We start from the raw sequence: 18,162 nt of genomic DNA on the forward strand, positions 1-18,162 counted from the left end.
CCTTTCCTCCAAACCTCTCTCCCAATCCGAAACCTCTGTCCTATCCAAAGGCCTCACCTTCAGCCCCACTCTCAGATTCAACCAAACTGCCCTTGTCAAAGATTTACTGTCCTACACTCGTAGCCTCTGCTGGAAATATCACTTTGCCACAAAGAAAAATAATCAAGATCCTACTCCTAATGATCCAACTCCCCAAGACACTATCCAAATTGAACCCTGCCTGGAACAGTTCCATCCCCCATCACAGAGGGACCCACCTCCTCTTCCTTAAAATCACCCTCACCAAACCTTCCAGAAATTTCTCACTTCCAGCCTTGCCTCTCAATCTTTCTTGAAAAACCTTAATCTTACTCCCAACATCACCACAGCTGAATCCCAGGCTATCCATGATCTGAAAGCTGACCGATCCATCGACATTCTTCCGGCTGACAAGGGTTCCACAACTGTGGTACTTGATCATCGGGAGTATGTGGCTGAGGGACTACGTCAGCTTTCAGACAACACTTCATACAAAGTTTGCCAAGATAATCCCATTCCTGATGTCCAGGAGGAGCTTCAAGGAATCCTCAGAACCTTAGGCCGCCTACAAAACCTTTCACCTGACTCCATCAACTTCCTGACCCCACCAACACCCCGCACTCCTACCTTCTACCCACTTTCTAAAATTCACAAACCCAAACATCCCAGCCACCCCATTGTAGCTGGTTACCAAGCCCCCACAGAACGTATCTCAGCCTACGTAGATCAACAACTATAACCCATTACATGCAGTCTCCCATCCTTCATCAAAGACACCAACCACTTTCTCGAATGCCTGGAATCCTTACTCAATCTGTTATCCCCAGAAACCATCCTTGTAACCATTGATGCCACTTCCCTATATACAAATATCCTGCACCTCCAGGGCCTCACTGCAATGGAGCACTTCCTTACATGCCCATCACCTGCCATCCTACCTAAAACCTCTTTCCTCATTACCTAAGCCAGTTTCATCCTAACTCACAACTTCTTCACTTTTGAAGGCCGGACATACCAACAATTAATGGGAACAGTCATGGGTACCAGGATGGCCCCCTTGTACGCCAACCTATTTATAGGTCGCTTAGAGGAAGCCTTCTGGGTCACCCAAGCCTGCCAACACAAAATTTGGTACAGGTTTATTGATGACATCAACATGATCTGGACTCATAGTGAAGAAGAACTCCAGAATTTCCATCAGATTCACCTGGTCCTATTCCAAATCCCATGCCACTTTCCTCGACATTGACCTCCATCTGTCCAATGGCCAGCTTCACACATCAGTCCACATCAAACCCACCAACAAGCAACAGTATGGCAGATGCCACCCATTCCATATCAAACGGTCCCTTCCGTACAGCTTAGGTCTTTGTGGCAAACGAATCTGCTCCAGTCCTGATTCCCTGAACCATTACACCAACAACCTGAAAACAGCTTTCGCATCCCGGAACTACCCTCCCAACCTGGTACAGAAGAAAATAACCAGAGCCACTTCCTCATCCCCTCAAACCCAGAATCTCCCACAGAAGAACCCCAAAACTGCCCCACTTATGACAGGATACTTTCCAGGACTGGACCACACTCTGAATGTGGCTCTACAGCAGGGATACGACTTCCTCAAACCCTGCTCTGAAATGAGATCCATCCTTCATGAAATCCTCCCCACTCCACCAAGAGTGTGTTTCCGCCGTCCACCTAACCTTCGTAACCTCCTGGTTCATCCCTATGAAATCCCCAAACCACCTTCCCTACCCTCTGGCTCCTACGCTTGTAACTGCCCCCGGTGTAAAACCTGTCCCCTGCACCCTCCCACCACCACCTACTCCAGTCCTGTAACCCAGAAGGTGTACACGATCAAAGGCAGAGCCACATGTGAAAGCACCCATATGATTTACCAACTGACCTGCCTACACTGTAAAGCCTTGTAGGTGGGAATGACCAGCAACAAACGGTCCATTCGCATGAACGGACATAGGCAGACAGTGTTTGTTGGTAATGAGGATCATCCTGTGGCTAAACATGCCTTGGTGCACGTCCAGCACATCTTGGCACAGTGTTACACTGTCCGGGTGACCTGGATACTTCCCACTGACACCAACCTATCAGAACTCCAGAGATGGGAACTTGTCCTTCAATATACCCTCTCTTCCCGTTACCCACCAGGCCTCAACCTCCGCTAATTTCAAATTGCCGCCCCTCGTACATCACTTGTCACTCAACAACATCTTTGCCTCTGTACCTCTGCCTCAACTGATATCTCTGCCCAAACTCTTTGCCCTTACACATGTCCTCCTGTGTCTGTATATGTGCGGATGGATATGTGTGTGTGTGTGTGTGTGCGCGCGCGCGCGAATGTATACCTGTCCCTTTTCCCCCTAAGGTGGTCTTTCCACTCCCGGGATTGGAATGACTCCTTACCCTCTCCCTTAAAAGCCACATCCTTTCGTCGTTCCCTCTCCTTCCCTCTTTCCTGATGAAGGAACCGTGGGTTGCAAAAGCTTGAAATTTTGTGTGTGTGTTTGTGTGTGTTTTTTATTGTGTCTATCTACCAGAGCTTTCCCGTTTGGTAAGTCACAGAATCTTTGTTTTTAATATATATATATATATATATATATATATATATATATATATATATATATATTCTTCGAATGCAGACTTAATAAACTCAATAGGGTATAGAGAAATTTGTTGCTTATGGCAAGTCCAAATGACTCACCATCCTTGCCAAATTTTTACCCTCCCCCCCAGTGGAGGGTTATGTAAGAGGTCCATGGCTAAGGAATTTATTGCTAGTGCAAGCAAGCAGATGTAATTTCAATGGATTGCCCACACACTGCCTGCGATTTGTATGCTACAATTGAATCGCAGACCAGAGAGCAGTTCCGTCAGCAGTAGGAGTTGTAGCTCCGGCAGCAGTAGGGGTAGTAGCTCGTGGTTGGGTCGGACGTGGAGAGCGATGGCTGTATATGAACAATGTAGTATAGGGTAAAAGCAGCTGTGCGCATATGTAATTTGTAACAACTGATTTTGTACTATTGTTATATCAAGTCCCATGTAAATGTTTTTAAAAAGTGTTTTAATAATAATCTTTCTTATAAAATTAACTATTGACAATCATTCATCTGAATTTAAAGATTTTACTAATTTCTCCTATTCATGGTCATTCCGATTATCATAAAGAAAAATCAGTTGTTTCTTTTTATACATGACAAATCTAGTGGATAACATTGCACTGGACTGTGCCAGAAAAATTTCTTATAGGAGCAGATATATACACGTTATCCGGTGACTTCATTGAGGTGAGAATTTTCAATCTATTCAGAATGATTTTCTCAGTACCATGACACAGCATTGCTGACGTCCAGATTTACCAGTTTAGATTCACGGTCAGTTAAGTGTTGAAAGATTATATATGAGTCACAATTTTATTGAGGGGTTAGTCACATTATTCCGAGCTTATGAAAGTAAACTGTTGGGAGGTTACAAAGTAAATGATTCTTATCTTCCTTATCCTATGGTGACATTTTTATCACTTTCATTTAGACCATGTACCTCTGGGCAATGGTGAGCTTGTTTCTTAAACTTTTACGAGGAGTGATGGTATCATCCTATCAATCTTGTTTTTCTATTTTGTTGTGGTTATACCTTTATCCAATGGAGCAACTTCAGAAGTAAATGCAGGTGGTGCTGACTGAGTGGTTGCACCACGTTGATGATACGGCTTTAGCTGATCGAAGTGTACTATTGTAGTATGATCCGGTAACTGGATTTTGGCATTTATCAAGGAGTCAATGCATGGTAGATGGAAGGGGTCCTAACACCGAGGAGTGAACTTTTTGGTTCGTCCCATCTTTAGTACAGGTATTCAGAGCAATACCATATTACTGGGTTTATGTTGAGAGAGTGTAGTGTCTTTGATGCTGTATTCTAGCTGTTTTTGTGTGGCTTTTCAGTTCTTTCCTGCTAATGCATTTTATAATTACAAACAAATAAGTAAATGATTCTTATCTTCCTTATCCTATGGTGACATTCTTATCACTACGTCCATCTCAATTTGTCCATGGATCCCAGGGCGAAGCTGTGCTTGTTTCATAAACCGTATCAAGGACATGATGGAATTACCCTATCATTCTTCTTTTTCTGTCTTGTTGTGGTGATACCCGTAGCGGTCAGATCAACTTTAGAGGTAGGAGCAGGTTTTTAGCTTGAGGGGGCCCAGCTGGTCCATGATACAGCTTTAACCGATCAAAGCATACAATTGTAGTATGATTCGGTAACTGAATTTCAGCATTCACCGGGAAGGCTCTGCACAATAGACGGAAGGGGACTTCATACATGGGAGTGAAGTTTTTTGTTCGTCCCATTTTTACTATGGGATTTTGGAGCAATACCAGATTATGGGTTTTTTATTGTGGGAGTGTAGGACCCTTGTTGCTGTGCTCTAGTTGTGTTTGTGTGGCTTTTCAGTTCTTTCCTGCTAATGCATTTTAAAATTACAAACAAATACAAGTAAGTAAATGATCCTTATCTTCCTTATCCTATGGTAATGTTCTTATCACTATACATGTCTCATTTAGTCCATGGACCTCAGGGTGAAGATGAGCTTGTTTCTTAAACCATAGCGAGGTCGTAATGATAGCACCATATCTTTCTTCTTTTTCTGTTTTGTTGTGGTGATACTTTTATCCATCAGAGCAACTTTAGAGGCAGGAGCAGGCGGTGCTGACCGAGCGAGCTCAACCAGTCTGTGAAACAGATTTAGCTGATCAAAGTGTACTATTGTAGTACGATCCGGTAACTGAATTTCGGCATTCAGAGTCAGGTGATGCGGAATCGAATACCAAGGAGTGAACTATTTAGTTCGTCCTTTTTTCTATGGGATTTCGGAGCAATACGAGGTTTATATTGAGGGAGTGTAGTGCCTTTGTTGCTGTGTTGTAGTTGTTTTTGTGTGGCTTTTCAGTTCTTTCCTGCTAATGCATTTTTTAAATACAAACATGTAAGTAAATGACCCCTATCTTCTCTATCCTATGATGACATTCTTACCACTACGCACGTGTCATTTAGTCCATGGACCTCAGGGCATAGGGGTACTTGTTCCTTAAAAAATAGCGGCTAAGTGACGACATCACCATGTCTTTCATCATTTTCTGTTTCTTTTTTTTTTTGTGACTGAAAGGGTATCTGCACAGGAGTTAAATATCGCTAGAGATATGGTCCCCGCATCTACACAGGGCACGACTAGATCACTAATTGCGAATATGGAGAACAGCAATGAAATCTTTCTTATGCATAATTGTTATCCGATAATGCGTACCACGGAACATTTTTTCAGTGAGGAAAACGTGACAGGGAATAGAGGAGAGGATGCCCAAGGTAATGGTAGACAGGAAAAGTTAGTGCCAAGTGACAGTGTGATAGGCCGAGCGGGAAGAAACTCTAATGAAATTTTCGATTTTAAGCATTTTATATCTGTACGAAAATTTCAGCACTACAAAGACGAGGGAGACGAGGGTAATGTTTTACACCCAAAAACTTTCATCGGACAATTTGATTTATCACTACCTCCTCACTGGCCTCTGATGTACAAACTGGACTTTGTATGTTCACATACCGAAGAAACAATGGCCGAATGCATGCGGAATATTGCAAAAACGTGCACGTCATACAAAGACTTTCGCGATGCATTTTTAAACAAATACTGGTCCATACAGACAAAGGATAGGTTCAAGCACGAAATAATGATGAGCAGAGACTTGGAGAGTTCAGGGTTCCATAGTCCGGCAAAGTTTTTCAAAAACTTGACCAAGAAAAATCAGTATTTGGACGATCCATGCACACCGGCTGAGATCATAACATTATGTTACATGAAGTGCCAATTTCCTACCAGCAAATGCTCGTCGGCCGATGTGGCAGTGATGTAGAAGGGTTCAAAGGTATCCTAAGAGAGTTGGAGTTCGCTTTCAACGAGCAGCAGGCCTGAGAAAAACGTACGCAGAGAGACGTGCAAGGTAAAAGAAAGGAGAACTGAGGGAATAATAGAGGCCATAATTGGCAAAACATTGTAAATCGTGCGCCTCACAATAACAGGGACCAGAGAGATCGTAGTGGCAATAATGGACAATGGAGGAACTATGGCAGAGAATATAGGCAACAAAAAGACTGAAGATGGGAGCCACAAAATAATGGCGCATCATGGGGTGACAATAGAGAAACTTAATGGTCAGATCAAGAATGGGGTGTAATGAATATAGTCTGTCTGTAAACTCAAGAGCGAGCAGCGCTTTTGGTGGGGGAAGTGGCCTTTCCCGGAAGAACGCTGCCACTGGCCTTCAGGGGCACCCAAAATCTGTTGCCCGTTACCTGTCTAGCGGTGTAGATCGGGCGTGCAGTGATATACGTCATTTCTGTTGGTGGGACCTTAATTGCCAGTGTCAGTCAGTTAACTTTGTATACTTGCTGATATACTTCGATATCCGGAAGTGATGGATAATCGTCTAGCATTGCAAGAAAATGTGCAAAATACGAGGAAGAGTAGGTATTTGCGGAGTAAACGAGCTTTCGATCGTCTCTAATGTTATAACAGCGTGTATTAAAGAGGCGACACAAAAAGGGCTGTTGGCTAATATTACCAGCCCCATTCAAACGGCTGAAATTTATGCAAAAGTCAGCCTTGTCCAATGGACGCATAAGGAACGAACGCGAAAATAAGCCGCATGGCTTAATGGAATCGCCACAAACGAAAACTAATAATCTTGGGAGGAATTCGATCGTTATAGACAGTTTCAAAATCACGCGAAACCTTTGATACTTATGGAACACTAAATCTCTATCTCGGTCATTATTCACCTGATTCTGAGACATATTACTACAAATATGTGCGCAATAGATATTCTGAACACTGCTGAAATTTTCTTCGAAACATGTACATCGATTCTGGACTTATAAGCAAATAGCTTGACTTACGAGGTGCGTTCACAAATTAATTTTTATTTTTTGGTAAGAAATTTATTTGTTAATCTACAGCAACGTTATCCTCTTCAAAATATTCCCCGTTGCATACAATACACTTGTGTCAGTGCTTTTTCCTATTCCCGAATTCTTTAGGAGCTGTTTCTTCGGGATAGTTTATAGATCTCTTAACTGTGCATTTTTAATCTCATCCATGCTTTGAAATGTTTATACCACTTTTATGACCTTGGTTCACCCATATCAGGTTCACCAAAAGCAATATTTAACACTTCTAAAAATTTCATACACTTTATTCCATTCCTATAACAAAATTTAATACACATTCTGTGGTGTCACCGCCAGACACCACACTTGCTAGGTGGTAGCTTTAAATCGGCCGCGGTCCATTAGTACATGTCGGACCCGCGTGTCGCCACTGTGTGATCGCAGACCGAGCGCCACCACACGGCAGGTCTAGAGAGACGTACTAGCACTCGCCCAGTTGTACGGACGACTTTGCTAGCGACTACACTGACGAAGCCGCGCTCCTTTGCCGAGCAGATAGTTAGAATAGCCTTCAGCTAAGTCCATGGCTACGACCTAGCAAGGCGCCATTAGCCTTACATAGCAATTGATACTTATCGTATAAAGCATGTCTCATCAAGAACGATGTATACAACAAGGATGGATTAAAGTTAAGTATTCCAAAAGCTACGTACTTTTCTTTATAGCATTCATTACGTATCCTGTTTCAGACCTCACGCCATCCTTCGTGTGTTTATAGCGTGCATTGCGGTCCCCTCAAATCACACTGTGTCGGCACTTCTGTCGACACATCACATTCTCTAATTTGTTTTTATACAAAACAAATAATCCTTGATGTTACCAAAACACATGTAACCTTTCTGACAACTGACAACAGAGTAAATACCCAATTTGTGTAACATTGTACACATACTTTCGAGACATGTTTACGAAGACAGTGACAAAAAAGTAGTGCAAATCGGACACACAAAATTACAAATTTCTGCTTACTTTTTAAACAGTCTTCGTGTTGCAAGCCTTTCAAAGAAAACTTCCACCTTTTAGTAGAAACACAAAGTTAGAACAAGCCTTAAATTCTACAGACTGAGTGCATTATATGGCGTTCGTTTTACGAATAGCAGTAGAGGATCATACAATACATTCACATGAACAGGCATTCGGTTCTATGTCTGTAGTGTAATCCTGACTTCCATTCTTATCTTAATATTATTTACTCTATAATGTTGTGTTTCGGAAGAAGCTATCGTTTTTTCTATCCCTTCTGGTCTTAATGCATTTGTCTACAAATGAACGCAGCCGAGACCTATCAGTACACGGCGTCGCCACAGATTTAAACCGCGCGCCGCGGCAGGGCCGGTACTGCGTTGTGAAACAGCCTGTAGAAGCGCCTTGTGACGTAGCTGGGTTGGCAGAGTGGGGACTCGCCCGCTCGCTCTTCAGTTTACCGAGAGACTATAGCAACAGGCATCGGGAACACTCAGTTGAAATTAGACCACCCAACCCTGGGAGAATGCAGCAGAATAGCGTAGAATAAGGAGGAAGAATGAAAGTCAGTTGGTATGGCGAAAGTAAAGTATTGTACATAGTTAGGAATTAAGTATTGCACTGAAGGTATCTGTAGATGTACCAAATTTTCTATAATATTATGTTAAAAGAGGTACTACAGTACATAAAAGGGCAGGATGTCTTGGGTAAGAAAATTAGGGTAAGTTTTTTGTGTGGACCATAAATATGTGCACAGCAAGCTGAGTGTACAATTTTAGAAAGTGTTTAGAGTTTAAGATGTGCTCTCTGTCCATGAAGGAATAAAGTGAAATTGAGAAACGTGTGGTACTGTAAAAATGTTGTAAAGATGTGTGAATAGATAAAAAATTGTTAACCAGTTGGTGTGGAACGTATTAGGAGAGAACGTCAAAAAAGATTTAGAAATGACTGTCTATTTTACATGTTAAGCAATAGGATAATAAATGAGAGAATTGCTAATAGGGTTTCCGGTACACGCAGGTGTGTCTTCCAAGTATGATTTGTCTCCATTCAGAGAAACGGGAGTTCAACAGGTGGCCAGCTCCACGTGTCTATGCGAGAGCGCACCGTTATTTGTATGGGACAGTTGTATTTATGCTGTCCAAAGAGATGGAATAGTTGTGTACATGGTGGCCAGTTCTGCGGAATTCCGTATGAGCGCACCAAAATAATATTTGTGTGTTAGAGGAATATGAAATAGAAGTGTAATAAGGGGATATAGACGCGCAAAAGGTAATAAAGGAAAAGCGCGAAGCTGTACGTTCAAAGCACATGTCACAGAGGGTAATACGTAAGGACATGCAGTCATGTTGATGAGCAGTAATTCTATACAATCTTTATATTTCCAGATACCATTAATAAAATAAAATGTAACTTTATTAAGATAAAAAGAAGAGACCACCAGAGAACGGTAACAGCAGCAGATCTGCAAAAGGGGGACAGCGACAATGACGGTAGTACTGAGGAAGACCATGAGAAAAGACACGTAAAAATATGATGAAAGAAGCTAGCAGTAATTTTTACTAAACTTGCTATGGAATTAACAATTATCCGCAGGAAACAAGCCAAAGCATGAAATGAAGAAGAGGCCCACCTAATCATTCATTTGTGTATGTTTGTGTGTGTGCCAAAGTGCACTTTATTGTTCACAGATATTCACGACGACAGCCACGACGGAACCAAGAGCCATGAGATCGGATGATCTTGTGATACCCACAACAGTGTAGTAGCTAGACTAGTAGAAAAATCCTATTGGCCAGTAATTAACATTAGTGTAACAAATAGTTAACAAGTAATTTGCAATTATTAACATTGGGTCTAGTGATGGGTATAATGCTATGGTTGTATGGACAACTAATGGACATGTATTTTTTTATACATATACAGGTGCCGACAGATAATAATTACAGTACAAAGGTTGGGGTGTGTTCTCTTATTAGTAACATTAACTTTTTACATGAAAAAAAAATTATCAAAATAATAATAGTAAATACGTGTCTTGGCTAATAATACAAATAAAACAGTAATAAATGTAAAGGTAAATGACCTCACTAATGACTGCAATTTACAAATTTATATTTCATAAATGTCAATAAATTGTGTTATGTATTGTATAGTAATTGTTGTAAAACGGAAACTAATTGTGGGCACTGGGGAGCACAGGATGCGCAAAAAACTTTGCGAGACACACAGGCAACAACATGATGTGCAGATGGAACGGGAGGCTAGAGGGACGCCGTATGTAAACCAAAGCCCAGTTGCGGACGTGGGCAAACAGGTGGGCTATTGATGGGTGACCTGAAGATCTCCAAAGTTCAAAAGGTTCAAATGGCTCTGAGCACTATGGGACTTAACATCAGAGGTCATCAGTCCCCTAGAACTTAGAACTACTTAAACCTAACTAACCTAAGAACATCACACACATCCATGCCCGAGGCTGCCGGCAACCGCAACAGTCCTGTTCGTTCGGGGCAACATGGCTATTTAAACGGCCACTGATGACTTGTCTCCACTGTTGTACTACATGATGGAGATGAGATAAACCAATTATACACACAATACAGTCAAGTAAGCCTACAGCAACTGATAATAGCTGTACAGAACTGTCAACTGTGTTTGCTTTCTTCTGCAGTCCTCCGCCGTCTTCTGCACTCACCTGCCATTGACTTTTGAGGAGTCTGAGTCACACACAACGACTCAAGTTCCATGTATAGGGTCACCAAACAGCTAACCTACCTGTCCACAATTACCGATATCCTTATCCAGAATACAATAATTATATCAAGATAAAGAAGCGACATGAAGAACAGAAGAGTAGGAACACACAGTAAAAGAAGAAACATGAAGAACTGAAGACTAGGCACAATTACACTTATCTTAGCCGACGCAGAAGAATTCTAGGTGACCTATAACGATCTTACCTGACTGTACCGCCCTCATATTATGTGCAAATCCGACTAAAACCTGGCTGTTTCAAATCATACACCCACTTATCTGGCTGTATAATCTGAGGATCCTTCCGCATCATCAATTCTGCGAGAGACTGGTAGCCTGACTGATGTGTCGGCAGCTGGGCCAACACCTTGTAGATAGAGGTGGCTTAAAAGCACGCGAGACTTACGCAGACGGGCGTGAAGTACTGGAACAGGATACGTAATTAATGCTATGAAGAAAAGAACGGAGCTTCTCATATACTTATCTTTAATTTCTTCTTGTACATCTATATGGTGAACACAAGTGAGACTCTAATTACAATCACTGTAAGGCTAATGACGCCTTGCTAGTTCGTAGCCATTAACTTAGCTGAGGCTATTCTGTCTCTCGGCTAATGAGAGAGAAAGGCTTCGTACGTCTAGTCGCTAGCTCTGTCGTCCGTACAACTGGGCTGAGTTCGAGTCAGTCTCTCGAGACCTGCCTTGTGGTGGCGCTAGGTTTGCGATCACACAGTGGCGACACGCGGGTCCGACATGTACTACAGGACCGCGGCCGATTTAAGCTACCACCTAGGACGTGTGGTGTCTGGCTGTGACACCACAATGACGAGATCAACAATCGGCTGAGGGTCCAAAGACTGACTTGTAAAGGCAACATGTCCGATCTCGAACAATCTTCGTGTCCTAACTTCACAAAACTGGAGCTTCCATCCCCATACACAAATGAAGACGGAAGTGTGTTGTGAAATCCGAATCAGTGTGTGACTCTTGATAAAAAAGGTAGTGAACACTGAACAGTTACACCCACAAACTAACAGTTTCCGGTATCTACCATTTGTGTAAACGTTTTGTACTTATTTTTCAGGTTAGTCTTATGAAAATATTTGTGTATGTATTCATGTAAAATATTGTTTGTCATTCTCTTTGATAATGACACGATGTCCTTCACGGTTTTTGTTTATCTGCGTATTTCCAGAATTTTATTTGTGTAAGTATTTATGTAAAATTATTGCTTGTCATTTCTTTGTTAATGGTGCTATGGGTTGTTAATGTCTTTATGTATTACATTTAACACACTGTGATCAAACACATTAGATAAATTGGTGGTCAATCCGAACTCTTATTACAAATATTAATTGTCACAGTAAATGTAAATGCAGTCATCAAAGAACACTTAAGAACAGGGGCGGGCAAACGCTGCACGCGGCTCGTGAGCGCGCAGCGCTGCACGTGTGCTGCTCGCGTGCAGGCGTCAAACGGGGCAGTGGCGACAGCCGGCAGGTTGAGTCAGTGTAGTGCCAGGCTAAGCTGCGGACGTTGATGCGAAGCGACCACTATGTAGTGAACGTTGTATTTCAAGAACCGGATAATGCAGAGTGAATCAAGGAAACGCAGAAGTGGAGATTTGCTATCTTTTAAAAAGGAATGGGAGAATCATTTTTTCTTTGTGCAAAAACGTAAGAAGAGCGATCTGACGATACTAGGTGAATCTGACGTAAGTTGCTGTTGCCACGAGAGATCTGCAACTTTCTTTCGTCGTGTCTCTCTTCTAACTGATTTAACATTTTATGGAACACTGTTTACAATTTTTCAGGACGACAACAATGATAGCCCAGCGGTACGTGCAAGTTACAAGATTGCGCTTAATATAGCGAGAGCTGGAAAACCACTTGCTGAAGGTGAGTTTATAAAGGAGTGCATCAATGACGCTGCTGATTTATTTTGCCCACTGAATAAAAATCGGTTTCGAGCTATCACTTTTCTCGGCGGACTGTAAGTCGTCGTATAAGTGCCATGGCAGGTGACATTTACCGTCAATTAAGGAGTGCAGTGCAGAAGTTTATTGCATTTTCCATCGCACTTGATGAGTCCACATATATTTCAGACACCACTCAATTAGTGATTTATGTCTGCGGCGTGGACACTGCTCTGCACATAACAGAGGATTTTTTAGATATGACATCTTTAAAAAGCAAGACTACCGGCGCAGACATCCTAAAAGCCGTTGAAGAAGCTGACGATTCAGCTGGATTAAACTGGGAACGTTTGATGTCAGTGAAAACAGACGGAGCACCTGCAATGAAAGGGGAACAAATGGAATTTTTTGGACTACTAAGAAAAAAGCCTCAGCGTACAGAAGAGTCATTGTACAGCGTCCTCTGCATTTTGCACCAAGAAGTACTCTGTGTAAAAGCAGCAAAACTGGGGTATGTCAAGCAAGTGGTTATTCGGGCAGTTAATTATTTGAGATACCACGGTATTACACATAGTTTCACACATATTTAGCTGAAATTGGAGAATAGTTCAGTGACATACAGTACCACTGTGAAGGCCGCTGGCTTAGCCTCGGTAACGTACTCAAAAGATTTTTTGAGCTGAGAATACCAATAAATCAGTTTTTAAACGACAAGGGAAGGTACGGTCCCAAGTTAGAAGATCCAGAGTGGATAACAACCTTACATTTTTAGTGGACATTACCATACACGTGAATGTGTTGAACACAAGTTTGCATGGATAAAATCATCTACTTTGTGAAATGACTGAAAAGGTGCAAGCTTTCACTAGCAAGCCTGAGTTGTGGGAACAACAGCTCTCGTCAGGGAACGCACTACATTTCCCTACTCTGTCTACTGTGCGAGAATAGAATCGCAAGGAATATGTTTCCGTACTTAGTGCAATAAATGAGGAATTTCTCAAGCAATTGGGGGATTATCGTATTTATCCCAAGCTTTTGAATGATTCTCGAGACCATTTGCTGTTTCTATGGATGATATTCATCCCAATTTGCAAATGGAATTAATAGATCCAAAAATAGTTCAAATGGCTCTGAGCACTATGGGACTCAACATCTGAGGTCACAAGTCCCCTAGATCTTAGAACTACTTAAACCTAACTAACCTAAGGACATCACACACATCCATGCCCGAGACAGGATTCGAACCTGCGACCGGAGCGGTCGCGCGGTTCTAGACTGAAGCGCCTAGAACCGCTCAGCCACACCGGCCGGCAATTAATAGATCTACAGTGTAATTCTCGTCTGAGACACAAGTTCCTTTTGGCGAGACATGTAATAGACTCCATTGTGAAGGAGGAGGAGGAGGAGATTAGTGTTTAACGTCCCGTCGACAACGAGGTCATTAGAGACGGAGCGCAAACTCGACTGAGGGAAGGATGGGGAAGCAAATCGGCCGTGCCCTTTCAAAGGAACCATCCCGGCATTTGCCTGAAGCGGAAACATAATATAACCTTCTGTTATACATCATTACAAAGAGTATTTAAAAAGGTTTTTTTTTCACTCAAAAACAAGTTCAGAGATGTTCAATATGCCCCCTCCAGACACACGAGCAATATCAACCCGATACTCCAACTTGTTCCACACTCTCTGTAGCATATCAGGCGTAACAGTTTGGATAGCTGCTGTTATTTCTCGTTTCAAATCATCAATGGTGGCTGGGAGAGGCGGCCGAAACACCATATCCTTAACATACCATAAGAAAAAATCGCAGGGGGTAAGATCAGGGCTTCTTGGAGGCCAGTGATGAAGTGCTCTGTCACGGGCTGCCTGGCGGCCGATCCATCGCCTCGGGTAGTTGACGTTCAGGTAGTTACGGACCGATAAGTGACAATGTGGTGGCGCTCCATCCTGCTGAAATATGAATTGTTGTGCTTCTTGTTCGAGCTGAGGGAACAGCCAATTCTCTAACATCTCCAGATACTGTAGTCCAGTTACAGTAGCACCTTCGATGAAAAAGGGACCAAAAACTTTATTGGCTGAAATGGCACAGAAAACGTTCACCTTAGGCGAGTCACGTTCATACTGAGTTGTTTCCCGCAGATTCTCAGTGCCCCATATACAGACATTGTGACGGTTGACTTTCCCGTTAGTGTGGAAAGTTGCTTCATCACTAAACACAATCTTTCAAACGAAAGATTCATCTGTTTCCATTTGAGCAAGGATAAAATCACAGAAATCGATTCTTTTAATCTTATCAGCTGCAGACAGTGCTTGAACCAATTTCAGACGATAAGGTTTCATAACTAACCTTTTTCGTAGGACTCTCCATACCGTTGATTGTGGAATTTGCAGCTCTCTGCTAGCTCTGCGAGTCGATTTTCCTGGGCTGCGAACAAATGCTTGCTGGATGCGTGCTACATTTTCATCACTCGTTCTCGGCCGTCCAGAACTTTTCTCTTTGCACAAACACCCATTCTCTGTAAACTGTTTATACCAACGTTTAATACACCACCTATCAGGAGGTTTAACACCATACTTCGTTCGCAATGCACGCTGAACAACTGTCGTCGATTCACTTCTGCCGTACTCAATAACACAAAAAGCTTTCTGTTGAGCGGTCGCCATCTTAGCATCAACTGACGCTGACGCCTAGTCGACAGCGCCTCAAGCGAACAAATGTACAACTAAATGAAACTTTATAGCTCCCTTAATTCGCCGACAGATAGTGCTTAGCTCTGCATTTTGTCGTTGCAGAGTTTTAAATTCCTAAAGTTGTGGTATTCTTTTTGAATCACCCTGTATAATATGAACACCAAGGGTACAGACAGACTTGCACGGTGTACACCAACTTCTTTTGATGACCCTCCATCCAAGGTAAGATGCTGCTTCTTCCTGACACAGAAAGCCTCATTACAGTCACAAATTACATTTAATGTCAGTGAGTCAAACCCTTCACCCTTTTTAGAAGTCAAGAAATACTGCATCCACATGCATTTGAAAAATGCATGAGATGGAATGTACATGATTGATGAATTCAGAATCCTTGCTGGTTGTCATAGATGTGGCCCTTCTGTTCAAGATACTCTTTCAATGATTATATCAACACATGTCAAAATTATACTTAATGTCCTATTTTTTTTGTTTGTTGAAGCTTCAGAGCACAAAATAGCTGAAGCCATAAGAAGCACCCACTGCTGTCATAACGACGTACCAAGTGTATATTGCATATAAATAACCCAAATCATCTGTACTAAAACTACTGTGCAACCACTTTTGAATGAAAACTTCTCATGAAGATCTCAAACTGGCTGATGACTTACTGTGTGAATGACATTAGTAGTGCAGCTTTATTGAGGCACTGAAGTAAGAAAGGCTCATTGTCTGCAGCTGCCATTACGAGCATCAATACAGAATAGCTTATCTTTTACAAAAATTGAGAAAAGTATATTTTGCTTTAACATTCAGTTACACTCGGAGAAACTGTATAATATCAGTCAGCAAAGATATCTACATTTCTGCTGACCAATGCTTACAGTAAGTCACTTTTCACACATTCAGACCTCTGTTCAGTTAGAATTATTAAGTTGATTTATGGGCCAGAGAAGCAAAATTTTATTTACTATGCATCTATGATTTTCACTAACGCCTCACCTGTGTGATTCTGCCTGATGTGTGCCACATTTTGTATGCAGAATTAAGAAATGTCTTCTCTTGTTGTGCTCACGACTGTAAATCTATGTCCTCACTCAAGCAAAGTTTCAGTTTTTTGGACAATTGTATTTTGATGAAGAAATGAATTCATGACAATATTATGAAGATAGAGATTTTATTTCTTGCAAGTACAATCTTTTATTTCTGTGTGTATTACTGCTTCTGGCCCCTTCTCAAAATGTTTTATGGTAAACAATATCGGTCTTGAAACTTAATGGTAGATTAAAACTGTGTGCCAGGCAGACTTGAATTTGGGATATTTGCATTTCATGGACAAGTGCTGCACTGACTGCGGTACTCAAACACAACTCGTCCTCACTGTTTTACTTTTGCCAGTACCTAGTCTCCTACCTTCGAAACCTCACAGAAGCTCTCCTAAGAAACTGGCAGAAGTAAAGCTGTGAGGGCAGGCCATGAGTCGTGCTTGGGCAGCTCACCTCTTACCCAAAGGCAAAGGCCCTGCGTTTGTATGTCAGTCTGACTGTGAGTTTCATATCAACACACGCACCGCTGCAGAGTGAAAATTTCATTTTAAAATCAATCTTTAGGTTATACTCCATTGTAGACTGTTTAACTATCTCAAAATTCAGATACTAAATTTCTTAACTTTCCATGAGAGCTACGTTGCATGTTGTGATATGGGCTGTGGTTACTATTTGGTAGTCAGTGGCAATCTCCAAGAGAGACAAGGTTCTATTGTTGTTGGTTGGTTGATTGATTTGGGAGAGGAATCAAACAGCAAAGTCATTGCTCCCACCGGATTAGGAAAGGATGGGGAAGGAAGTTGGCATTTGCCCGAAGCAATTTAAGGATATCCCAGAAAATCTAATCACGATGGCTGGACGCGGTTTTGAAGTCCAGAGTGCTAACCACTGCACCACATCACTTGATGTTCTATTGTTATCTTATCTGTTTTAGATAATTACGAATTTCTGTCTATGTGCATAGTAATCTTCTAAAATATTACAAGCATTGGCCAGCCGGAGTGGCCGTGTGGTTCTAGGCGCTACAGTCTGGAGCCGAGCGACCGCTACGGTCGCAGGTTCGAATCCTGCCTCGGGCATGGATGTGTGTGATGTCCTTAGGTTAGTTAGGTTTCATTAGTTCTAAGTTCTAGGCGACTGATGACCTCAGAAGTTAAGTCGCATAGTGCTCAGAGCCATTTGAACCATTACAAACATTATTGGTTTTTATTCCTTCAGAGTCGAGGACCATTCATGTCTCTTGTGACATGTGTAGTTTTGTAATCCTCCCATCAGATGTACATTTCATCTGAGCCCTAATTGGGCAAACTGCCAGCTGGGGCAGTGAGTGTGCCGTTAGCAACACCGCCTGCCCTGCTAGAGTTGTTATTCGGGTTGCATGGTGGATCCTCAGGTACAGTACTGACAGGACACCAGGCTGAGGGAAATTCACTGAAGATCTAAGTAAGGAAAATGTGGAAAGTGGGAACATTTGCTGTTACATTCTGTAACGTGAGATTGATATAATTACCTGACAGATATTACTATGTTTTCATAGTAGTAGCTTTGCACCCATGTGAGGATCTTTCAATTTTACGTTATTGCCCACTTCTCCTTTATGAAATGTACACTGGTTATATGATTCCATACAATAAGAATATGGTGTGAGTTTAATATTGCAACTAATGTCGTATTATAATTAGATACGGAAATTATTGCACCATCTGCATTGTAGAGATAAGTAAATTTAGTCCATGTAGATGCATTCCAACTATATAGCTTA

The 18,162-nt window shown here is 42.0% G+C and overlaps 1 protein-coding gene across 1 annotated transcript in view; it reads right to left on the reverse strand.

Moving 5' to 3' along the window:
• LOC126213211 (ankyrin-1-like) overlaps positions 1–18,162 on the reverse strand; it is a 415,927-nt gene that overhangs the window by 303,270 nt on the left and 94,495 nt on the right. The window lies entirely within an intron of this gene.

Source organism: Schistocerca nitens, chromosome 11 (assembly GCF_023898315.1).
Source record: "Schistocerca nitens isolate TAMUIC-IGC-003100 chromosome 11, iqSchNite1.1, whole genome shotgun sequence".
Classification (NCBI taxonomy): domain Eukaryota; kingdom Metazoa; phylum Arthropoda; class Insecta; order Orthoptera; family Acrididae; genus Schistocerca; species Schistocerca nitens.